The sequence below is a fragment of the Lycium ferocissimum genome, chromosome 11, assembly GCF_029784015.1.
Source record: "Lycium ferocissimum isolate CSIRO_LF1 chromosome 11, AGI_CSIRO_Lferr_CH_V1, whole genome shotgun sequence".
NCBI classification, from domain to species: Eukaryota; Viridiplantae; Streptophyta; class Magnoliopsida; order Solanales; family Solanaceae; genus Lycium; species Lycium ferocissimum.
The window spans coordinates 56634815-56660136 of record NC_081352.1 but is presented as its reverse complement, the minus strand read 5'-3'; the positions used below and the strand labels follow the sequence as shown (position 1 = coordinate 56660136).

Below are 25322 nucleotides of genomic sequence, written 5' to 3'. Positions count from 1 at the left end.
AGGAACCCTAGCTGCCATCTGCGATCCTCATCTCTCCATGTCGATCCTTTGCCGGAATTGGCATGTTTTCAGGCGTGTTAATGCTATGATAGTGTGGTGTGATCATTTCTGGCAAGAGCAATTAATGCTTCTGCCCTTCTCTCACCAACACCCACCGCGAATCTGCTACCAAGGAGGTAAAACTTTGATTTTTCTTTGCTCTTTTTGATTTTGCATGGTCAAACGAGTACAAATACCTTAATGGGATTTGTCTCAATTCACTCGAATCCACAAATTTGATTAGTTCGCGAAGAACACAGTGGATCGACCACTTGAGGGTGAAATCTGACCCTTCATTTTTACTTACATCTGATCCTAGCCTTACAATGCTATGGTATGAGGAGGAAATCCCTAAATGGAGTAATCCCACATCGACTGAACCGAGGGTTTGCAGGTTTTGGGAATTCCTATTTAAGGGACCCTATTCTACGTTATCAAGGGAGGCTTTTGAGCATATTGACTAGATATACCCAAAAAAAATTGAATTACCTAGGGTTTCTGATCTTTGAAACCTTTAACTGTTCGATTAAGTTCAAAATTTTAAAAGGTTGATTATTTTTCTTGTTGGTTTGTGGTTGAGCATCGGGTTTAAGGAAGAAAGATCTCCTCCCAAGTTTAAGTCTCGATCTGGACTACACAAGAAAGAGGTAAATCCTCCTTCCTTCTTATTTTTTGCATTATTAATTTCCTTAGCTATCTATGCTAATTGCTTGTATGCTAGTCTAGTTTAATTTCGTTAATATGTCTCTTTATTAAATATTCTATATGTTGTCTTGTTTAAATTAGTTAGGAATGCTTTTGTGTTAGTTAAGTTAGCCTACATACAATTAAATATATATTTGCTATATTGGTTTGGTGTGTGTGATTAAGCTTGTTCTATATGTTAGTTCCAGTTTGGTTTATTTAGTCTTATGTAGGGGCTTTAGCTTAATCCTTTTGGTTAGGTCTGTTTATGTATTACTCTATCTTTGTAGTTAAGTATATGTTTGAACCAACCTAATGGTTTTTTTTTTTTTTTTGGATTATGTTCTGTCTAAGTCTAACCTGTGTAGATCAAGTATACTTGGGCATACTAGTTTAAGAATGTTTAAATGTTTCCTATGTTAGTCAATTTAAATGAGTACTGCTTTCATGCATTGATTCTCTGTTTAGTAGTTCAGGCCTGTTTATTTTGGTCTAGTCCTTGTTCATTTTTTATCTGGAATCTGAGCTTGTGGATAATTAACAGTCATGCTTGGTGTCTGATCATTGTAAGGAAGTTAGACATGTACAAATCTGTTTGAACTAAGATGTTGAATCTGTTCATGCTTAAATCAACCAACTTGCTTTTATGTCACGACCCATTTTAGGATCGCTCAGGCAGACGAACCCTCTCATTGAATAACACATCAATTAAATAAAGATGATTTATTTAAACTAACAGATATTTAGAAATAACAGCGGAACATCATAATATATTCAATGAACTCAAGATTAAATATGATTACAACAATTTAATAATTACAGACTCGATCTGACTTCCCATAACCTGGTCTAGACTAGTACAAGAGCGAGTACATGATTCCAGATTACCACTACATTCTAAGACTCAACCTCCGTCCCGGAATGAAGTGGGAGGAGGCCTTCCAGATAGGCACCGCGCATTTCCGCTTCATCCACAACCAATAATCTGAAACAATCTACATCCCAAAAAGGGTGTAGCAAGTGCAATATCAGTACAATCCACGCGTACTGAGTAAGTATCATAAGCCGACAATGGTTAGAAAAACATATCAGTAAAAGAATTCACAGATAACATGATAGTAACTAAACCAAGTCATACGTCAATCTACCGCGCATTATAACATCAATACCCTTTAATCATTAATTTCCCTCTAATAACCACAAGACAATTTCACAACAAACCCGCAATTCATATATCATTATATCGTTCGTTTTTAGTCTAAGAGTCAACTCCTTATTATAACGCCCTTTACCCTACATCACTCAGAGACCAACATGTAATTGATCTTACGGATGATCTAAGGAATAATTTGACAAGTACAAACAACAACTACCACGCCAAGCGCACGTCACCGCCTAGGTAGAGCATTTAATCCCAAATGTGCCAAGTCTGAATATATCAAGTCCGAATCCGACATCACAAGTATAATGCCAACCATCTCAATCATAAACCATGGTGAAATGCCATGCAAATGCTGTGTACACATGTGCTCCAGACGGAAATATCGACATTTCGGTAGCACAACCCAGTGTGACTCGCGAAGTCTAAGTGCCACCCGTCCCGGATCTTTGCCCAACAGACAGATGGGACCCCGAATCTTTGCCCATAGGGGGTTCTCACCGGCACCACTCTGGGGGACCCGCGGAGTCCATGCACTCACTCAATCAACGATTTCGGAACTAACATCGGATATCGGCCATCTCACGTCTCAAGTAAAATCGAGCCTAGCTCATCAAAGTTCATTAAGTATCATCAGTATCTCAACAGTGTAATGCATGTATCAACATCAATAATCAAGCTCAATATCACAAGTACCAACAATGGGTACGCCAACAATATATCCGAATCATAAATACCAACAGTGGGTATGCCAACAATATCGTAATCGAGATGATAAAACAGAATCCAATATCTATCAACAACTCATGGCATCAAGCCAAAGACAATAGAACAATCAATCACAACACAACAGGATGGCTAGTCCCAAACCACACAATAGGATAATCAAGTCGATATACATTATTACCACTTCCCTAAATCGGCCTATTAGCTTAGAACAAGCAATTTCACCTTCCACTCACAATCATTCGTCCCAATTCAGTCTAGAACTCAATCACAATCGTTGGTACATTTTATCCTTCCATTTATCAACTAGGCTCGCTATTAATGGAAAGACACAATTAATCACATATTATGGAAGTTAATGATCGTGAGACATAGAAGAATTAGGCATCACCCACTACTCCCAAGTCACATAAATCCACTGATATTCAAGAAACCACATCAAACATCCTAAAGAATCTGCAGGCCACAAGCCCGAACATACAAATCACACAACAATACCATCCTAGGATTCCATCCCAAATCTCCAAATTTCTACACATGCATTCTCCATGCGTTCTAGTACATGAATATGAGAAACTAACCGGAGTCTACCGAAAGGGAAGCCATAACCTACCTCATGGCCGAGCGGGTGCCACGAACATCCATTGATTCTTCAACTCGATTACCATATCGTAATCCCCACGAATAGCTTGGAGACAACCATGAGGCCTAAGAATAGAAATTACGATTAGAACCCTCATAAGAGATTTCGGATTACAAGGAAGGTTTTGGGATCTTAACCCACTTCTAGATTTCATCTACAACAACACTAGGTGATTTACCAATTTTTAAGCTTATATTGAGAAAGCCCCATTTCCACGATTCATGGAAGAACTCATTTTTTAAGGAAAAGGAAGGTAGAAATCTAGGTTATTAACTCATTTAGGGGAAGAACATAGAAGATTGCTTAATGATTGCTAACCCATCATTCTCCCACCATAGATACTCGTAATACCCATTAGATGGTTCTCTAGGTGAAGATTTATTTGGAGAAATTTACTAGGTGGAAGAAGAATTTGAAGGTATTAGAAGGATTATCAAGACCAACAATCTGATTATTTTCACTTCCTAAAGGACCTGGGCGGCAGAAATTTAGGGTTGGGAGAAAAATGGGACCAATTTCTAAAATGAAGTCTTAAATAGTGATTTCACTGTACGAGACCACCCCAGCGATAAGTTCACCACTTTAGTGGTGCCGCCATGGAGGCTGAGTGGCATTTATGGCGGCTCACTGCCATGTGCTCTTACCGATATGGCAATGCTTCATGCTTCGCAATCGGCGTTATGGCCGCCGGAGGGCACTCAGTTGCCCAACGAGCCACACTTCCCTTCACGCAATGCGCACAATGATTTCGATTGAATTAGCGATTTCCAAGACATAACTAGATGAAGACATCATTAAGGAGTCAGAGTTGTGGTCTTTCTTCGAAATTCACATTAACGACGAAACGGGTCATTACATCAGATACCAATGGAATAACCGTTCGTCCCCGAATGGCAAGGAAATGAATAAACGCTGACGGCTGATGCATTTAGTAGCCAGGACTTAATAGAACCATCTTACCCTCGTAGCTCGAATTCAACCTAAAGGAATAAGATGAATAACGTTGTCGGGGAACCTTTCGTGACTTAGTGCTCTTAGACGTACTCAATAAAATCACCTGGTTACAAACGGCATTCCGGCTTCACAGACCCACACTATACTAGTGATCGTCACCTATTTTCATAACTCATACTACAATCCGAGCAAGTTCGGAGTCAGTTGGCTTACAAAAGCTTCACAAGGTATCAAAGTAAGAAGGACTCAAGGACAAGGAGTGATTGTAAGAGGTCCACCACAAGATGTAAGGCTCGAATATACCCCAACGTATCAGGAATTGCACGGATGAAAAAAAATATATATAACCCCCCTTTCTCTTCCCCCATTCTTTTTCACCTAAAAATATAGGATACCTTCATAACGGCCTCTTGAACGCTTCTCCCATTTCTAATCAAATACATAGCGGCATCTCAACTTAAGGGACAAATCTCTTTTGCTTCACTCTCCAATCCAACACATTCGAAAAACCTCTCCCTATAATCAAAACTCCTACCCCACTTCACTTCTATTACAAATAAAACTCTCCTAATTCCCCCTCTTCATCCGTTAATAAGGCCCCCCCCCCCATCCACTCACTTTTCTCTCTCCCACAAGAAGAAGAAGAAGAAGGACAGCCAAAGCAAGAAAGGATCCACCTCCATCTAGTCATCAGAAGCTTAAAAAATTCAAGGTAAAATTCGCTTCCCCTTTGCTCCATAGTTAAATAACAACACAAAGACTTGGCCTAACAAGTGTAAGTGGTTACGATTTTTGGAATTTTGGGCTGACACCCCACTAGGATAAATTTTTGTAGTAATCTGAACTAGTTAATCGTTAGGATAGCCTCCCCTTCGAATACAAAGATGATTATAGCACAGATTTGAGCCGCAAAACTTGCACATAGTAAAGAAAAATTCTTGTAATAGATTTTGGATTTTTTTCAAAATTCGGGCTAATTTGTTGTTAGAATAGCACCCCAATGGGGTTTACACTTCATGCACACCGATTTCCTGCCCGATCTGTGCTTCAAAACAAATTTTTGATCCAAAAAGTGGGGTTTGAAATCTGAAAATTTGAGGTTTCTACCGGGGAAGACGATACCTCTACAGCGGTTGACTGAACACTGTAGCGTTGCCGCTGTGGCACTCAGTTGACCACTGTGGCATCATCAAGAATTTAGTGAGACCACTGTGGCGGTCTGTTTTCCGCCATAGCGGTACCGCCATGACGGATGCGTGTCACAACTGTGCGGTACCCCGTGCATTTCTGGGATCCGTGCAATTTCCTGCCAGGGCATTTTTTACTAAGTTTTTCACGTTAGTTATTACTAGAATGAATGCAACTGATAAAACACGAGAATTAACACACTTCTAATTCTTTTACAGGTACAATGGCTGAAAATAAAAAACAAGTACCTCAAATCCAAGGAGCAGTACCCCAAAATGTGGAGGTGCCTTATGAAAAACTCCCCACTCGCCAAAGTAAACGGCTACACTTGAGCCAGAAATCCATTCCTCTACTATTGGAGCGGGGATTTGACATGATAAATGTGGAAAGGCGGGCTCCGAATTTCTGGAACAGTTTGGTAGCGATCAAGTGGACTCATTTGATCCAAAACCCGGATGATTGCAATGAGTTTTGGGTGAGGGAATTCTATGCCGTGTTGCCTTCTATTGACTGGGATGCCCCCAGCCCGATAATCATATTGAGGGGAACTGCAGTGAAAGTGGGGTCAAGGGTTATCAATCAGGTTTACCGGTTGGATGATCATCCGGAAGGGAGCCACATGAAGAAGGCATAAGGGGATCTTATGTGGTTAGCTAAGCCCAATTACCGGAGACCGGGGGCTGATATAGCAAAGACTCCCTGGGCTCATGGTAGGGGAGCGATATATAGTGATCGTTATACTGCTGAAGCTAAGAGATGGTTTCACATTGTTAGTCATCGTGTCCGCCCTTTATCGAACACCCATGATGTGACCTATTCCTGTGCCCTTATTATTGCTCGCGTTCTAGCCGACATACCGGTAAATGTGGGGGCGCAGGTCATTGGGGAGTGGAATAAGTTTGTGGATAGAGGTAGGGGAAGCTTGATGTTCCCTTCTCTGATCACTATTCTATGCCAGAGGGCTAAGGTTCCAGAGGAGGATGATGATGATTGGGTCCAGCCTGATCCCCCTTTCCATCCGCTATGGGCAAAGGGTCTTGGGACTGCGATTGTCAGTTGGAAAAGAAGGACGGTGGAACATGAAGGCGAAGGGGGGAGTGGAGCTGGGGCTGAAACTAGAGCTGGGGATGATGCTGAGACTGGGGTTAGAGGTGGTGCTGAGACTGGGGCTCTTCGTATCCAGGGCCCCTTTGAGCGCATTGATTTGCGCTTTGATAAGATGGTGACCAAGTTGCGGATGATGTCTATACCTTCTGGCGGTTCAAGTTCATCAGGTGCTGCTACTAGCTACCCTGCACAGGAGGAGATGAAGGGGTATTTTGACACCTACACGCAGATGAGTGAGTCTCTCACCAGCCTCTAGATTGCATACACCACCTTGCTACAAACCACGGTAAGCTTCACAACGCTTTTAATAAGGAGAGGATGAAGAACAAGGCGCGTGACAGGCTAACATAAGATCTTGGAGGGTTACTAAGGAAATATGGGGTAACATGTACCCCAATGTCCCGATACCAGTCGAGGATGATAATGACTCCGAGAGTACTCCTTCGAGAGTGGACCCGAGGAGGATAGCAGGCAGGGTGGATTTGATAAAGTTGGTGGTAGCTCGGATGATGATGGTACGACCAGCATGCAGACAGCCTAGAGATTCCCCCTTCCCCTCTTTTTATTATGCTTGGTTTCCCTTATAGGGCCTTTTATTTCTGGACAATCTTTTCATTTGGTTTGCCTTGTTGGCTTGGATGGTTGAACAATTTCTGTTGGCTTTCTCTTTGGTTCGGATTTTGGTGGTTTGGTCTTATGTTTTGGACCATTCCCTTTTTGTCTTTCAGTAATTTGGGTTCTAGTAGCTGCCTTGGATGATTTCTCGCCCTTGTTGGGCTTATTTTATGTGACTGCTGTTGGTAGATTTTTTGTTGTGTTTCTGTTTTTGGCTGAATTTAAAACGGGGGAAAGTGATGGAAACAAGGGGAAAATCGGGTCTCTGATCTCAGGCGCACCGCATTGGCGGTCTCTCAAACCGCTATAGCGGTCCCGCTTCGACAGAGCAGGGACCACAACGACGGTCATGAGGAACACCAAGTAACCGCTACCGCGGTGAATAAGCTGACATAGCGGTGCCGTCACAGCGGCTGAAGGACCGCTGTGGCGGTACCACTGAATAGTAATGTTCAACATTTTTTTCGACGGTTTGCACACACAGAACAATTCAGATCGGAATACAACATAACACCTTCTCCTGCATAGATACCAATTGGGACCGTCCAGGTACCAATTGAATCCATCGAGATACCAATTTGACCGAAGTAGCACGATTTGAAAGAAAGAAGGGAAATTTCCTAAATGCCATATAATCTCCCGTGGATGGGTACGGACGTCTACGTACCATTCCACGAGAATCTACTAGACATTGCTTTTGTAATCATGAGACCGGTAACCTAGGCTCTGATACTAACTTGTCAAGACCCATTTTAGGACCGCGCGGGCACCTATCTTTCCCACCTCAATAGGCGAACCCTCTCATTGAATAACACATCAATTAAATAAAGACAATTTATTTAAACCAATTGATATTTAGAAATAACAGCGGAACATCATAATATATTCAATAAACTCAAGATTTAATATGATTACAACAATTTAATAATTACAGACTTGATCTGACTTCCCATGGCCTGTCTAGACTAGTATAAGAGTGACTAAATGATTCTAGATTACCACTACACTCTAAGACTCAACCTCCGTCCCGGAATGAAGTGGGAGGAGGCCTTCCAGATAGACACCGCGCATTTTCGCTTCATGCCACAACCAACCACCTAAAACAATCTACACCCCAAAAAGGGTGTAGCAAGTACAATATCAGTATAATCCAATCGTACTGAGTAAGTGTCATAAGCCGACAATGGTTAGAAACACATATCAGTAAAAGAATTCACAGATAATATGGTAGTAACCAAACCAAGTCATACGTCTATCTACCGCGCATTATAAAATCAATACCCTTTAATCATTAACTTCCCTCTAATAACCACAAGACAATTTCACAACAAACCCGCAATTCATATATCATTATATTGTTCGTTTTTAGTCTAAGAGTCAACTCTTTATTATAACACCCTTTACCCTACATCACTTAGAGACCAATATGTAATTGATTTTACGGATGATCTAAGGAATAATTCGATAAGTACAAACAATAACTACCACACCAAGCGTACGTCACCGCCTAGATAGAGCATCTAATCCTAAATGTGCCAAGTCTGAATATATCAAGTCCGAATTTGACATCACAAGTACAACGCCAAACATTTCAATCATAAACCATAGTGTAATGCAATGCGATAATGTATGGATGCAATGCAATGCCATGCAAATGCTGTGTACACATGTGCTTCGAACGAAAATATCGATATCTCGGTAGCACAAGCCAGTGTGACTCGCGAAGTCTAACTGCCACCCATCCCGGATCTTTGCCCAACAGACAGATGGGATGTCGGATCTTTACCCACGGGGGGTTCTCACCGGCACCACTCTGGGGGACCCACGGAGTCCATGCACTCACTCAATCAACGATTTTGGAACTAATATCGGATATCAGCCATCTCACGTCACTCATGTAAAATCGAGCCTAGCTCATCAAAGCGTTTCATCAAGTATCATCAGTATCTCAACAGTGTATCAGAAAATGAGAGTGCGTGCAATGCATGTATCAACATGAATAATCATTCTCAATATCACAAGTACCAACAATGGGTACGCCAACAATATATCCAAATCACAAATACCAACAGTGGGTATGCCAACAATATCGTAATCGAGATGATAAAACAAAATCCAATATCTATCAACAACTCATGGCATCAAGCCAGCACAATAGAACAATCAATCACAACATAACGGGATGGCTAGTCCCAAACACACAACAGGTTAATCAAGTCGATATACATTATTACCACTTCCCTAAATCAGCCTATTAGCTTAGAACAAGCAATTTCACCTTCTACTCACAATCATTCGTCCCAACTCAGTCTAGAACTCAATCACAATCATTGGTACATTTTATCCTTCCATTTATCAATTAGGTTCGCTATTAATGGCATGACACAATTAATCACATATTACGGAAGTTCCCGTTGTGAGACATAGAAAAATTAGGTATCACCCACTACTCCCAAGTCACATAAATCCACCGATATTCACGAAACCACATCAAACATCCTAAAGAATCTACAGGCCACAAGCCCGAACATACAAATCACACAACAATACCATCCCAGGATTCCATCCCAAATCTCCAAATTCCTACATATGCATTCTCCGTTCCTTCCACTACATGAATATGGGAAACTAGCCGGAGTCTACTGAAAGGGAAGTCATAACCTACCTCATGGCCGAGCGGGTGCCACGAATATCCATTAATTCTTTAACTCGATCACCACATCGTAATCCACACAAATAGCGTGGAGAAGGCCCAAGAATAGAAATTACGATTAGAACCCTCATAAGAGATTTCAGATTACAAAGAAGGTTTTGGGATCTTAACCCATTTCCAGATTCCATCTACAACAATACTAAGTGATTTACCAATATTTAAGCTTATATTGAGGAAAACCCATTTCCAAGATCCATGGAAGAACTCATTTTTTAAGAAAAAAGAAGGTAGAAATCTAGGTTATTAACTCATTTAGGGGAAGAATATGGAAGATTGCTTAACGGGATTCTTGTGAAAAATATTGCTAATCCATCATTCTCCCACCATAGATACTTGTAATACCCATTAGATGGTTCTCTAGACGAAGATTTATTTAGAGAAATTTACTTGGTGGAAGAAGAATTATAAGGTATTAGAAGGACTATCAAGACCAACAATGTTGATTATTTTCACTTCTTAAAGGACCTGGGCAGCTGAAATTTAGGGTTGGGAAAAAAATGGGACCAATTACCGAAATGAAGTCTTAAATAGTGATTTCACTGTACAAGACCGCCCCAACGGTAAGTTCACCACTTTAGCCGTGCCGCTAGGGCAGCTGAGTAGCCGCTATGGCGGCTCACTAGTCATTTGCTCTTACCGCTATGGCGGTGCATCGACCGCTACAACGTCACCGCTGTAGCACCAATACTGGCGCTATGGAGGCTCAGCTAGGCCTGGTGGCCCACACTTCCATCCCTCACGCGATGCGTACAACGATTTTTATTGAATTAGCGATTTCCAGAACATAACTAGACGAAGACATTATTAAGGAGTCAGAGTTGCGGTCTTTCTTCGAAATTCACAGTAACGACGAAATGGGTCACTACATCTTGATAGCCCCTCTGCTTGATTTGAAACATTATGTAAGGGTCTTTATTTAAATTGATTGCTGAAAGGGAACTCATTTAAATGTACATCTTGACTGAGATTGAGAGATCCTTGTTGTATTGATCATGGTATCTATCTACTTCTTTTGAAAATGATAGTTTTATTTTTAGTAAAAAGAGGTATCTATCTGAGGTCAAAACCTTTGTGTGACACTGTTCTGAGTCTTAAAAACATGTGCTATGGATTCTCATTAATTGGTTTGGTGTTTAAGTCTAGGAATGCCTAAGATATAAAAAGTTTCCCTTCGTGAACTATAGCATCTGAAAAATCACTTGGTAACCTGTGAAGTTTGTATCCTGATCTAAAAGGTCTTACTTTAATTCAAAACAAGTCATGTGAGTCCTATGTGAGTTTGTAGCTTAAGATTTGATTCTATGTGGCTCTGTTGCCTATGATAAAATACTGTTAAGGTCTGATGGTTGGTGCTTTTATCTATGGTCTCATGCTCTGATGTCCCTGAGTATGTCTAAATAAATAAAAACTGTGGGATTTTTAAGGTATCATTCTTGTTTGGCACTATTTGGATCTGTGTCCAAAGGTTAAGATTGCAACTTTGTTTTAAAGGTCATATGTATTTTCTTGTCTCTCATAAACAAATTGTAAGTCCCCCATTTAGTCAACTAGGTCTTTGCTTACATTGCTTAAAGCTGTGTGATATTTTTAATAGCCATAAACATTTATATTGTCCTACAAAAACCTTTTTGAGACTAAAAACTGCCTAAAATGGGAAGATGATATTCTATGTGCTCAAGTGTAAGGAAAGCTGATATCTGTGTAGAACTGATTCTTTTATTTGATAACCATTGGTTGATTGCTGTATTAACTATATCTTGTTTAAGGATCTGTTCTGAGTCAAGAGATTAGGGTCTAGGATTTAAATAAAACGAAGTTGGAAAGAGTTCAATAGGCTGACAAGAGTCTAGTTTGTTAGGAATAACTTAATGGTGTCCTTATTTTGGTCTTCATGTATCAGTCTTCCTTTATGAACCAGAGGTCTGGATCTATGTTGAAGTATTAATTATTAGCTCTGTGATTTCTTTGAATGATTAAAAGGTTGTAACTGAGGAGGATGGAACTTAAAGGGTGAACAACTGTGAGTGTGACTTACCTAGAACTTAGAAAAGGATAGGGGACTTGGAGTTTCTAGCTAACTCAGTCCTCATGTCCATTTTCTGAGTTGCTGGAGTTCCCTCATGGAAGTCCATACTTCATGGAAAAAAGGGCAATTAAGTAGCCATTAGTTTGATTTAAAGTATAAACTGCTTGCATGATACTTTAATCTCTTTGGATATTTGTTCTGTGGTCACATGAGCTTCAGTCTATCTAATATTAAGATCGATTTCTTTTTGTGTGCTTGATTTTTGTGAAGGTACATCCCAATGAACTCAAAATTATCTTGAAATCTGGTGTTCCTGCACTGTGTTCTTTTAACAAATGAGTTTTCTTCATCATGGTATACTGGGATATACCCATGTATACCCGGTATATTCAGACTCTACATATGGTGTATATGTAGAAGTCTAGTACATCAGGTACATCATAGGTATATCACTTATGAGCAATACTTTACTTATTGATCTGTGCGTGACAAATTACTTTATGAACAAGGCCAGTCTTTGTCTCTTGATTAAGCCCAATTTACACTAGAATTTGTTTGGGCCAAATTTGCCCCTCATATTATGTTTTGGTTTATGATTTGGGTTAGCTTGCGTGTTTTGAATAAATTGTCGGGGCTGGGGTTATATTTCTGTTAATCAAGCCCAAGACTGGTCTCCCTTTTTCCTTTTTTGTTGTTTTTTCTCTCTCTTTTGCTTTGGCATTATCTGCTTGTCAATTGTTTGTTAGTACAGTAGGAGAAGCTTCAAATTGTTTGTTGCTTTGGCACCCTTTGCAGTCTTTTTCTATTCCGTACAGTAGGAGAAGCTTCAAACTGTTCTTCATGTGCATGGATAACTTTTTCAAGTGATGCTATCTGCTGAAAGATATTCCCATATGTACTTTTGCTCCAATCTCTGAGTGCATTTTCCAATTTTTTGAGCTTCTGATGGAATTTACAAAAGGATTTCCTTCAAAATCTACACACTAGTTTTGTTTGATAACTTATTGAAAACTCTCATGCTGCATCCAAAAGTTTAAAAACTTAAAAGGCTTCATGATTATTTCAAAGATCTGTGGCACTCTAGTTCCAAAGAGGAATGATAAGATCCCTTTTTAATAAGGTGAGACACCTTCAAAGTGGGCAACAAATCTAAGAGTCTATCATTCCCAACCATCCTATCTAATCTCTTAAACATGTATGCTTCTTTAGCTCTTCCATTCCACCATGTATATGTGCTTCCAATATATCCAAGATCATGCAATCCACTACAAAGATAGTGATTAAAATCGGCTACTTCATTATACAAAACAGCAATCCTCCTAACTTTTCCCTTTAGAAGTAATAACATTAAAGTCTCCACCTAATAACTAAGGCAAATCAAACAGATCTGTAACATGATTAGTAGAATCCCATAAGATCCTTCTTTCAACAAAGATCACATGAGGCATATACCACAAGAATGATCAATTAACGACTTATAACTTGATGAACTAGGTTCAAAGTCATATGTTGTTCACTATCAATCTCTATCGAGCCTTGAATATCTTCAAAAGGAAAATCCCAATCTTGCTAGAGATATTCACAAAGGCCGACTCCATACCCAACCTTCTTCAGTAATTGTCTAGTTCGATGAGTTTTCAAAAGGTTCCATCGACCCAATTGTACAAAGATTTGTTCCTTCTATTCATTAATTAACCTCTTAAAAGCCTGTTGAGTGTTAACTGATCTGATATTCCACAATAATAGCTTATTCATCATGATTGAAGGAGTTTGAAGGTGTTATATCCCGTATTTCATACATTCGGATAATTCGAGAAAGTCGTGGCAAGTTAAGGACAAGATCATTTTCAAGAATTATTTTAATGTACGAGTTGCTAGGAATATTATTTATGAACATTAGTAGTATGGAAAGATTTGGAAAGGCCATGGTAAAAAGAGAAATTTGCAAAATGACCAATGGAAATAATGTGGAAGGTTAGGGGCGAAGTGGTAATATTGAGAAAAGTCGAAGGGCAAAACGGTAATTTTACACAAGGTTCATGAAAATTCCAAAGAGGCCATATTGGCCATGTGACAAAAAGAAAGGGAAAGAAAAGGGATGAAAAATGATGACAATTAAGTCATCTTTTAATTTCAAGAAAATTCTAGAGAAAAAAAGGAAGGGGGTATGTGGACATTTTATGATTGGAAGGGACTTATATATATATAAGGAAAGATGACTAGTTCATCATCTTATTTAAGAAAGACTTGGAAAAAAAAAAAAAAAAAGAGAGCAAGAACAAGCATAGGCCATTCGGCCAAGCTCTCTAATTTTTGCCCTTGAGATTTTGTTCCAAAAATTATTTTCTTGTGGTATTCCAACTAATTCAAGGATGCACTTCAACATGGTATAATTGTTGGGGCAAGAGAATCACTCTTTGATGCAAAACCCCAACCTTAGCTAAGTGAGGAAGTTGAAGGAAAAGGTAAGGTTTCATCCCCTTTTATATGTTATGAAGGTTTTGTTTATGTTGTAGTATGTAGAAATGGATAGAATTTATGAGAATATGGAAGTTTGCATGGTGGGTGTGTATGTGTGCATGTGGTCGTGTGTGTGTATTAGTGTGTAAGTGAGATGAGTTGAATTTTATGTTGTATTCTAGTTGTGGTTATGGTGGAATTCATATTGGAAATGAAAGTTGAATGAATTTGGTTGAAGTTGGAAATATAGGTGTTGGCCGTGTGGTGTATGGAATTGGAATGGAAATGGATTAATTTTGTTTAGCATGTTAGTTGTGTGTTGTGATCTTTGCAATGTAAATGAAGGTAAAATGATGTAAGTTTGCATTGAAATGGAATGTAGAAGCTTATGTCGCTTTAGTATGATTTTATGACATTATGGAAATTAAGTGCTAAGGTGCAAATTATGATGATTGTGGATGAACTTGGAAGACGGAAACGTGTTATGAATAAGTATGCTAAAGATTAGAAGCTTTGGATGAATTATGGCTTTGATGGAAAGTTTGTATATTTTGTATATCTTGTGAATATTTTGTGGAAATGATATGAAATGATTTAGAATTGTATTGGAATGATCTTGATTAGTAAATGAATATGAGAATGTTAGTATTGAGTTGGAAATATGAAGTTAGAATGAAAGCTATTGTACTATGTTGGAAAGAAGACTAGTTATGCTATATTGTGTTTCATAATGATTGTTTGTGTTGTTGGGTTGTTGTTGTTGATATATTGGGCCGAGCTAAGTCTCGGGGATGCTATATGTATAGGGGAAATGCTGTCGAAATTTTTGTAGACAAATGTTAATTCAAGATTGAATTTCTAAAGGCTCTAATCAATGTTTGGTAAATGTGACCATTTATAGATTTTGGAGAGTTTTGAACTTGGATTTGGAGAAGCGTAAGAGACGGAAAAGGTATGTAAGGCTTCACCTTTCCTTCTTTTGGCATGTCTTAGACCTAATAGGTTTGGATATAAGCCTCGGGGATGATTCTATGCTTAGAAATCGAGTTTGGATTTGACCCTTTTTCATTCAATAGAATTGAATCAAATTTCTTGTGCTTCGATGAAATAAGTGCTTAAACATCTACGTCTTGCCCAACTAAGACCGAATTGCACTAAAACTATCATAATGACTCCGTAAAGCTCAATGTACGAAATTTACGTACGCCACCTTGACTTGACCCGAGGTGGGTCCACAATGCTCGAAACCTTTTGTATTGCTTCATTTGGCTTATTGTGTACAATAATTACAGGAAACTTTTGGGCTGTTGTCCCGACTACCAAAGGACAGTTGTTTAACTACCTCATAATGTTCTATAATATACTTTGTTGTGTAACAACGTTATTAATATAATTATTGCTTTGGTTTTCCAAAAATGGCTTCGGAAACGCGTTTGTGGTTCACTAATGATCTTCAAAGAACTAGTTTTGTACAAGGAAACATAAAATTGACTTTTTTTAAAAAAAACCACTCCGAAAGGGGCGTGAGATTTTACTATTTCATTTCATTTACTACTTATGTTTACATTACCATCATTATTATTATGCCGGAAGCGGCAATGCCCGAAGGGGCCATCATTGTTATTATGCCGGAAGCGGCAATGCCCGAAGGGGCCATCATTGTTATTATGCCGGAAGCGGCAATGCCCGAAGGGGCCATCATTATTATTATGCCGGAAGCGGCAATGCCCGAAGGGGCCATCATTATTATTATGCCGGAAGCGGCAATGCCCGAAGGGGCCATCATTCCTACGCCGGAAGCGGCTGTCCGAAGGGACTGTTGTGATACTATATTTAGATTGTGCATTCTAGAATTGGTGTACTCTGTACTTATATCGTGTATGCTTAAAGAACGTGTGTTCGCTCGCATTATTTACTTAAGGATTGTTCTAAGACCCCATGTGTACATTTATGTTTCCTCCAGCAGGGTTTGTAATGAGCTTGATTGTGATTTCTTCTCTTCTAAATTAAGCTATGGTTATTATTTGTCATCGCTTTACATACTCGGTACATATTCCGTGGATCGACCCTCCTTCTTCGGGGCTGCGTTTCATGCCACGCGGTACACCGGATGAAGAGAAGACTTTGCTAGAAGTTGTTCCCGCGGGATTGGCGAGCTCCATTTCAGTTCGGAGCGTTGCCGAGTCAAGTACTTATGTCATGATATTTGTATGGCCTAGAGACTTTGCAGACAGTGTCCTGTGGATAGGGTGTCGAGGAGCGCGAATCAGTTATAGATATTAAAAGGGCGTGTATTTTCAGATATTGGCGAAAAAAAAACAAAAATTATGTGATTGACTGAAGGTTTTCATAATCTGTATAAAAGCAGTGATCTCTATTTTGAAAAGTTTCATGTTTTTTTTTAAATTTTTTTTTGAAATGACAGGTTTTAGTAACGCGGACGTTTAAGGGTTCGCTCGACTCTGAGGAGAGTCGGGTGCCCATCACACCCTAGTAAGGTCGGGGTGTGACAAAGTGGTATCAGAGCGAGGTCTGTCCGTGGGGTTGTCTGCAAAGTCGTGTCCGGTAGAGTCCCTGTTTATGATGTGAAGCGCGCCACATTTATAAACAGGAGGCTACGGGGCATCTAGGAATTGTTGACCTTCTTTCTGTCATAGATCGTGCGATAGAGCCAAGTCATAGGAGAATGAAATAAGAAATTCCATCTGTAAGCCTTACATACGACGGAAGGAGGTAAGTGTGGATGTATTTGACCAGTTACCCGAGACCGGCAGTTCCGGATGGCAAGAATGTGATATAAGTTATATACTCGTAAGGTATTGATGGCATTCGCGGTGTACAGATTTCGAATAATAAGAATTTGTGAAGGTGATATGGAAGACCAAAAAGGGTAAAATAGTAATTATACAAAAAAGGACGTGTTGCGAACATGTCTCGGAATCTGTAAAACTTTGACTGGCTCCAGATTATGTAATAAAGGTCATATGAAAAAGCGTACGCAATACGCGATTATAGCGAAAAAGATTAAGGCACTGAATTCCACCAAAGTTTCGAGGTTAAGCGTGCTCAGGTGGGAGCAATTTCAGGATGGGTGACCCCCTGGGAAGTATGCAAGAAATTCCAAAGATTTAGTTGTAAGAGACAAATGAAAAACTGGAATGGCTTGAGTGAAATTAGAATATACGAAATGGTTGGAGACCATAAAAGGCCACGTAGCACGCGACAGGCCAGACTAGAGAAGAGACAGACAGAAAGTACGTCACGGCTGCGGAATTTGGATAGGCTTGAATAGTGTCTGGAAGTATTTTGTGGGTTAGTCGATACTAATTATATGTGTATATGTATATGAACATGTATGATATCTCATATGTGAGGGTATCGACAGAAAGTGAAGGTAAAACTTATGGTAAGAAATTCTGCTAAGTTGTGCACAGAGTTGAAAAGAAGAACTGTGGGTATATAAAGAACCCCTAAAGGGGGGGAGACCATATTATATTAGACCAAAAAGGGAAACCTATGACATAAACTGAGGATTTGTGTAAAGGCCAAGGAGAATAAGGTAAGGGATAAGGAATGGGCATAAAGAGAAGAACGACCACAAACGGGACCTCCGAAGTGCTATAAGACCTCATAAGATCAGTTGAACATTCGAGGACGAATGTTCTAAAGGGGGGGAGGATGTTATATCCCGTATTTCATACATTCGGATAATTCGAGAAAGTCGTGGCAAGTTAAGGACAAGATCATTTTCAAGAATTATTTTAATGTACGAGTTGCTAGGAATATTATTTATGAACATTAGTAGTATGGAAAGATTTGGAAAGGCCATGGTAAAAAGAGAAATTTGCAAAATGACCAATGGAAATAATGTGGAAGGTTAGGGGCGAAGTGGTAATATTGAGAAAAGTCGAAGGGCAAAACGGTAATTTTACACAAGGTTCATGAAAATTCCAAAGAGGCCATATTGGCCATGTGACAAAAAAAAAAAAAAAAGAAAAAGGATGAAAAATGATGACAATTAAGTCATCTTTTAATTTCAAGAAAATTCTAGAGAAAAAAAAAGGAAGGGGGTATGTGGACATTTTATGATTGGAAGGGACTTATATATATATAAGGAAAGATGACTAGTTCATCATCTTATTTAAGAAAGACTTGGAAAAAAAAAAAAAAAAAAGAGAGCAAGAACAAGCATAGGCCATTCGGCCAAGCTCTCTAATTTTTGCCCCTTGAGATTTTGTTCCAAAAATTATTTTCTTGTGGTATTCCAACTAATTCAAGGATGCACTTCAACATGGTATAATTGTTGGGGCAAGAGAATCACTCTTTGATGCAAAACCCCAACCTTAGCTAAGTGAGGAAGTTGAAGGAAAAGGTAAGGTTTCATCCCCTTTTATATGTTATGAAGGTTTTGTTTATGTTGTAGTATGTAGAAATGGATAGAATTCATGAGAATATGGAAGTTTGCATGGTGGGTGTGTATGTGTGCATGTGGCCGTGTTGTGTATTAGTGTGTAAGTGAGATGAGTTGAATTTTATGTTGTATTCTAGTTGTGGTTATGGTGGAATTCATATTGGAAATGAAAGTTGAATGAATTTGGTTGAAGTTGGAAATATAGGTGTTGGCCGTGTGGTGTATGGAATTGGAATGGAAATGGATTAATTTTGTTTAGTATGTTAGTTGTGTGTTGTGATCTTTGCAATGTAAATGAAGGTAAAATGATGTAAGTTTGCATTGAAATGGAATGTAGAAGCTTATGTCGCTTTAGTATGATTTTATGACATTATGGAAATTAAGTGCTAAGGTGCAAATTATGATGATTGTGGATGAACTTGGAAGACGGAAACGTGTTATGAATAAGTATGCTAAAGATTAGAAGCTTTGGATGAATTATGGCTTTGATGGAAAGTTTGTATATTTTGTATATCTTGTGAATATTTTGTGGAAATGATATGAAATGATTTAGAATTGTATTGGAATGATCTTGATTAGTAAATGAATATGAGAATGTTAGTATTGAGTTGGAAATATGAAGTTAGAATGAAAGCTATTGTACTATGTTGGAAAGAAGACTAGTTATGCTATATTGTGTTTCATAATGATTGTTTGTGTTGTTGGGTTGTTGTTGTTGATATATTGGGCCGAGCTAAGTCTCGGGGATGCTATATGTATAGGGGAAATGCTGCCGAAATTTTTGTAGACAAATGTTAATTCAAGATTGAATTTCTAAAGGCTCTAATCAATGTTTGGTAAATGTGACCATTTATAGATTTTGGAGAGTTTTGAACTTGGATTTGGAGAAGCGTAAGAGACGGAAAAGGTATGTAAGGCTTCACCTTTCCTTCTTTTGGCATGTCTTAGACCTAATAGGTTTGGATATAAGCCTCGGGGATGATTAAATGCTTAGAAATCGAGTTTGGATTTGACCCTTTTCATTCAATAGAATTGAATCAAATTTCTTGTGCTTCGATGAAATAAGTGCTTAAACACCTACATCTTGCCCAACTAAGACCGAATTGCACTAAAACTATCATAATGACTCCGTAAAGCTCAATGTACGAAATTTACGTACGCCACCTTGACTTGACCCGAGGTGGGTCCACAATGCTCGAAACCTTTTGTATTGCTTCATTTGGCTTATTGTGTACAATAATTACAGGAAACTTTTGGGCTGTTGTCCCGACTACCAAAGGACAGTTGTTTAACTACCTCATAATGTTCTATAATATACTTTGTTGTGTAACAACGTTATTAATATAATTATTGCTTTGGTTTTCCAAAAATGGCTTCGGAAACGCGTTTGTGGTTCACTAATGATCTTCAAAGAACTAGTTTTGTACAAGGAAACATAAAATTGACTTTTTTTAAAAAAAAAAAAAAAAACCACTCCGAAAGGGGTGTGAGATTTTACTATTTCATTTCATTTACTACTTATGTTTACATTACCATTATTATTATTATGCCGGAAGCGGCAATGCCCGAAGGGGCCATCATTGTTATTATGCCGGAAGCGGCAATGCCCGAAGGGGCCATCATTGTTATTATGCCGGAAGCGGCAATGCCCGAAGGGGCCATCATTGTTATTATGCCGGAAGCGGCAATGCCCGAAGGGGCCATCATTATTATTACGCCGGAAGCGGCATGCCCGAAGGGGCCATCATTCATTATATGCCGGGAAGCCCGAAGGCCTACGCGGAAGCGGGCGAAGAAATTGTGATACTATATTTAGATTGTGCATTCTAGAATTGGTGTACTCGTACTTATATCGTGTATGCTTAAAGAACGTGTGTTCGCTCACATTATTTACTTAAGGATTGTTCTAAGACCCCGTGTGTACATTTATGTTTCCTCCGAGGGTGCGCAGGTAATGAGCTTGATTGTGATTTCTTCTCTTCTAAATTAAGCTATGGTTATTATTTGTTATCACTTTACATACTCGGTACATATTCCGTACGACCCTCCTTCTTCGGGGGCGTTTCATGCCACGCAGGTACACCCAGATGAAGAGAAGACTTTGCTAGAAGTTGTTCCCGCGGGATTGGCGAGCTCCATTTCAGTTCGGAGTGTTGCCGAGTCAAGTACTTATGTCATGATATTTGTATGGCCTAGAGACTTTGCAGACAGTGTCCTGTGGATAGGGTGTCGAGGAGCGCGAATCAGTTATAGATATTAAAAGGGCGTGTATTTTCAGATATTGGCAGTTGGTAAAAATTATGTGATTGACTGAAGGTTTTCATAATCTGTATAAAAGCAGTGATCTCTATTTTGAAAAGTTTCATGTTTTTTAAAAAAATTTGAAATGACAGGTTTTAGTAACGCGGACGTTTAAGGGTTCGCTCGACTCTGAGGAGAGTCGGGTGCCCATCACACCCTAGTAAGGTCGGGGTGTGACAGGAGGCTACTTGCCTCTTTGGTAAAAGTCTGACGGGAGAAAGAGGTTCCTTTTTGCCCCTTTTGTTTTAGTATTATTTCTCATCTGTCTTGTCTGTCTAGGAGAAAGATCGGCCTCCCTTGATACATGCGCAATCTGTACATCAAGCAAATCTTCCTCAAGTTCATCATTCCTATTCGAAGTTCTTTGGGGAGAACTAGGCTCTTTGCCGGCCTTGGAGTTTGCAATAGCTCCCGATCTAATCTACCTAGTTCCTCTCTCTCCGTACTAAGATGCTCCTTTGATATATTATACGAAGAGTGCTCTCCAATCTCGCTTTAATTGATCCCACCGCGCCGTCTTATGTACTATCCTCTTTCCATTTATCATGTTCCCCTTTTCCATCAATGCTTCATTACTCTTCTTTGAACACGCTTCTATTTGTTTCTTCACCTTCCATTAATTTCTTAGACTTTTCGGATGAAACTTCCACATTGACAACTACACTTGTAACACCTTGAATATCATTATTATTGTCTAGATCCTCCTTTGACTTACTCATCCCCTACCTTCCCAACTCTCTTTGCTTCCTCTACATCCACAAGAAGGTTATTGTTCGAGGTTTCGTTAGCCGGAGTTAGCGGATGTCATCCTAAAGCTTCACGTATATTCTTACTCAAAAACAGAAGCTGTATTATTTCATTTGTAGTTCATTTTCTTGTAATGTAAAAGCTCTTGTACGAGTCTAGACCCGGTTTTGGGAATTTCTATTTAAGAAATAGAGTGTCGTTTATATTTATCTCTTATCGTCAAGTATTTACTTACTAATTTATCTTGTGGGATGTATTTATGGCGTGTTGGTTGTGAAGGGTTCGCCTATCGGGTGGATAAGATTGGTGCTCGCATGATCTGAATCTGGGTCGTGACACTCATGCACATCCTTGTTATTTACAACTAATAGTTTCCATTCACTACTACTAATCTGGAAGGTTTTGGGTCTTTATCCTATTTTTCAATTAAAGGATTGTTATTTGATTTGTTTATGCTCTTTCTTAATCTAAGCATCCTAAGTATATATGTAATTGAAATGTTACATTGGGATTCTTTTTAAGTCATCTTAACTGGTCAAGAAGGATGACGCCATAAACTTACACTACAAGAGAACATGGAATTAGCTACGGAATTTGTCTGTAATCCCTAGCTAATCCGTCACTAAATATATAGCTTCTCGCTAATTAGATTTTCTTATGATTTGTTGCTAATCCGTAGCTAAATGAGATTAGCATGGAATTTTGCTGTTTAGCAAATAAATTTTGTGTGTCGCTAATTCCTTGTTTTCTAGTTGTGTTAATGCTACATTGGGAATATTTTTAAGTCATCGTCGAAGTGCATACTGTATAGCAATGTGGCATGTGAGCTTCTTTCTTATGTTAGCATCATCCCTTCAATTCATGAAAACCACAAACTTAAATTATCACTTCATGTTGGAAGAATTCTTGTTTTCTTTTGTCCGTCTTTGTTTTCTAGGTCAATAATTGATACCCGTACTTGCTTCAATTGAATACCATTAAGAATTGCTAACTTGATTTGTTAAATTCGCAAACATAATAGTTTGAATCCACAGCCTTTGCAAGATCATTAAGCATTTATTTTGTAACAAAGAAATGTAACAATCAAGCTTGTATCTTTGAGAAGTGGAGTTACATGCCAGTTGAACCTAATCCTTCCATTAACATTAGGCCAAACATCCTTTTTTTTCTTTTTTTTTTTCTTTTCAAAATAAGCACTTTTTGAAGAAAAGAAAAAAAGCACTTTTGACCTTCAAAAGCTTGGTCAAACAGTCTATTAATTTGAGAGATTTTGGGTTAGGGTTTAATTTTAGTTATGAGAGAAGGGGTTAGACATCCTTTAAGACCTAACTTAAGTTACCCCCTCCGTCCATTTTTTACTTGTTACGTTTCGCTTCTCGAGAGTCAAACTGCATAAACTTTGACCAACATTTTAAAATATATTTTTTCATCATACTAATACGAGAAGAAATGCAACTTATATTATTTTCGTCTAGTATCCGAATATCTAAATTTTAGAATTTAAGATATTGAATTAATAAAATATAATTTAGCTCCAAGATTAGTCAAATTAACTCTCGAGAAGCGAAACGTGACAAGTAAAAAGGGAGTAATAATTTAAGGCTAAGTGGTAGACTTGATTATTACTTAAAAAGTTATTACGAATAAGCATAGAGGAAATAGAAGTTAATCAACCCAGTAAATTAAACTCATTGAATTAATTAAGTGCAAACAATCATACATACATTAATAAAATCTTAGTTAATATCAAAACTCATAATACTACATTTGGGCAAACATTGGTCCCTTTACCCCCTCCCCAAAACACTATATTGCAGTATGGGATAGTGCTTTGGAAATGAGCACTGCATAAGGCCTCTGAATTTGTTCATCATATCAATCAATGAATCACGTGCTATGTATTCTTTTGATGATTTGGAATATCCCTCCCCTTCTCTTAGCCAGCTAGCTTGTTGCACTCCCTCTCCATTTAAACCCTCCGATCGCTTCTTCCATCTCTGCATCAGGAACAAAAGCTTTTAATTGTTAATTAAGAATAATATAACATAATGTCATCAAGTGGCGAAGGCAGCAGGAGATCAAAAGGAAAAGAGGTTGCTGAGGAACTTGGAGTTGATCCAGTAAATAACAATAGTTTCTCTTTTCGGGAGTAACTTAATTATTAGTTAACCGAATGAATGAGACACACTAATTATATATTATCCCATGCATTCATGTAATTAAATTACTAACTCGCTATTATTTGCAGAAAAGGGAGTACAGCCGCTCAGTCCTCCTCGAATTTATGGCTGACGAAAACGAGCTTGAGCAAGGCAGGAACAAGCTCGGAAGCCTCCGCAAGGCAGGGAAGAATAAAATGGAAGAACCTCCTCCAGCAAAAATAGAAATTCATTCCATGGATGGCCTGAGAGGGTTGGAGAGATTCCTCCAACAAAAACCGAATGGACTGGCAAAGTGGTGGTGACGCCGAATCGAAAAGACGAACCTACGGTGACAAGTTTTATCGTCTTCAAGACAAGTATCAAAATGTTAAGCTGCGTTAGTGATGGCCTCTTATGCTAGCTCCTAATTAATTGTCATGTTTATGTACGTTTAATTTCAAGAATCCTACTATTTATGTTTGCTAGGAATTAAATGTTTGTGTTTTAATTTCCATATTGTCCTTATGCTATTCAATTAAGAGAAAGTGTGTTCTCTGTAGTATATGTATGCATGTCATCCTTGTTAATTACAGCAAGGGTTTCCATTCACTATATATCGGAAGGTTTTGAGTATTTATCCTATTTTTCAATTAGAGATTGTTATCTCGATTTTGTTCATACTCTTTCTTAATTACTACATCCTACGTATATATATGTAATTAAAAAGTTGCGCTCCAAAAACAAAAAGGTTACACCTTAATTGGTGCAAAAAGGAAGACGTCATAAATTTAATGCACTACTGGAAAATAGTCTTATGGCAACGCCGAGAAAACCGTTGCTATAGATAGATGAACCGTTGCAAGAGATTTATAGCAACGGTTTGAGCGTTCCATCTTGCTCGCGTGCCGATACATCTATGGCAACGGTAAGCAGAACGGTTGGTAAAACACGTTGCTATAGCCATATCTACAGAACGGTTGCTCCCCCTTTCCGATGCAACGAGTTTTGTGTGTTAGTTGGAACGGTTTCCAACCGTCCCCAGAACCTTTAACGACATTTTGAGGCTATTAACATGCTTTTGTAGAGGTTATTGCAACATACTTTTTATTTATTGCAACGGTTTTTGTCTATTGCAACGGCCGTTTTTTGGTACAAAATCCTGTGCAATTATTTTTGGAAAATCCTATTGCAACGGTTCTCATGACCTATTGTAACGGTTTATCTGAAACGTTGGCCACGGTATATATATATATATATATATATATACACACATTACAAATTCAATAAATCAGAAAGCACAATTTTTCATAATCCAAAATATCCAACATTCATCATAATCCAAAATGTCCAACATTAATTCATAGTCCAAAATATATATCCAACATTCCTAATCCAACATACCCGTACA

The 25322-nt window shown here is 38.6% G+C and overlaps 1 long non-coding RNA gene across 1 annotated transcript in view; it reads left to right on the top strand.

Annotated features, from left to right (window-relative positions):
- The first annotated feature begins 218 nt into the window (after positions 1-218).
- The window catches only part of LOC132037491 (uncharacterized), a 28286-nt gene continuing 3182 nt past the window's right edge, over positions 219-25322 (top strand). Inside the window, exon 1 of the long non-coding RNA XR_009409902.1 lies at positions 219-686. This is a non-coding gene — a long non-coding RNA (uncharacterized LOC132037491). The remainder of the gene's footprint in view (positions 687-25322) is intronic.